This window comes from Cynara cardunculus, unplaced genomic scaffold, assembly GCF_001531365.2.
Source record: "Cynara cardunculus var. scolymus isolate 2C unplaced genomic scaffold, CcrdV1 Un_Scaffold_10096, whole genome shotgun sequence".
NCBI lineage: Eukaryota > Viridiplantae > Streptophyta > Magnoliopsida > Asterales > Asteraceae > Cynara > Cynara cardunculus.
In genome coordinates this window covers 3,427-5,139 of record NW_020205524.1, presented here as the reverse complement: position 1 = coordinate 5,139, position 1,713 = coordinate 3,427, and positions in this window count along the sequence as shown.

Sequence of the window (1,713 nt, the reverse complement as noted above, 5' to 3'; positions counted from 1 at the left end):
AAGAGGGTGAAATTATTATAAGAAACTTCACAAATTATCTGCTATTTCTAGAAAGTTATACTTTTTGTTTAAAATGCAGCCTTAAATGCTATTTCTTACGTAAAATACATATACCATTAGAATAATAAATGGTAAATTGCATTAAAAACTAGCGTACTTTAACTTGATTTTATTTTGGGTAACTTACTTTAAAACTTTCATTTTAATATCTAAGATGTAAAGTTTTAAACTTGTAAGTACCCGGGTAATCAGTTGAAGCATTAACCGGTTATCTTGATGATGTGACAAGTGACGTGATATCCAACTTAGTATTATTTACTGATGTGGTTAGTGACATGGATTTTTTTTAATCTAAAATTAATCTTCAACCGATTATCCAAATAATTAAATGTTTAAAACTTACATCTTAAATAACAAAATAAATTTTTTAAAAATAGATTACTTTGAATTAACTTAAAATACATCACTACACCACTAATAAAATCACAACGCCTCTTACGTAGCATCTGGAACAACTTTATCAATATTGAGGTCTGTAAAGTACTGTTCTTAATTTTTTTGGGTGCAGGGACTTCACTCTCTCTCAAGATCTCGCCCTATCACTGAAAGATAAGTGGTACGTTACGGTTGGATCAATTAGTTCTCTACTCGATCGATGTGTTTTTTTTGTTATCCAATACAGTCTTTTGTTAATCTGTAGGTTCGTTCTGTTCATGTTTGTTATTGAATATGATTGGTGGATGGTTCTGAATGATTTTCTATAGATCTGTTCAACTTCTATCGATTACCAAATTAAGTTGAAATTGGTAGTCTTTGTGTCGGATCCAATATAATCCGTGTTATTAGTTAGGGTTTGCAAGCTTTCAATTTTCAGAAATTTAACTGCGAAGAACAGTTTCGTGAAGATAGTAAATTAGGTCGTGACTGTTCCCTTTTGTTTCAATCGTTTTATATAAAGTATTTTGTTGTTTCCATCGACGATCAAAGGCTTAACCTAGTTTTGGGGTTATGCATTATGTGATCATAGATACAGTAAAACTTGGGTATGAGAACCGATCAGTTGTTGATTGGTTGTTTGAAAGGCGATAGATAAGCAAATACTACTTGTCCTTCACTCCTGTTCTAAGATGCAGAGTTGACATGGTACACTATTTGTGCTCGTGAATGTTTATTTAACTTCAGCTGCTTCCTGAATTTGAGAATTCACATATTTGGAGTTTCATGAGTTTTATATAGAGCATGCTAGCAGGTATACCTTTATTACTTTAGGAGTTTCAGAACTTGTACCTTGGTCATTGGTGAGTTTAATGGTATTTTGATTAGTGTAGTTAGAGTGATTTGCAGTATCTTCTCTTTTAGAATCCTTTCTTAGTTGATTATCAGGGTTTTATGATTTCTTCTGTTTCATGTTATCTTGGTATAAAAGACTTGTCGTGATGATTGTTTTTCGCCTTATCGTATTCTCGTCATGGGCAATATATCTATCTCAAGCCAACTCTCAACCTTTTGATACATTTAACTAGCGTTTTTCAAGGTTGCGTCATATTAATCCCGGCAAAACCCTGCTGATAACTTCTACAACTCTTGTCCGTGACTATTTAAGAGTACTTGGTGTTTCTTAGTTGTATTCCTTGTAGTATTGAATTAACTAGTTGACATATGTTGTTGGCTGATTATGTACATGTATTTCCTATTTGGCAGATTCGGATATGA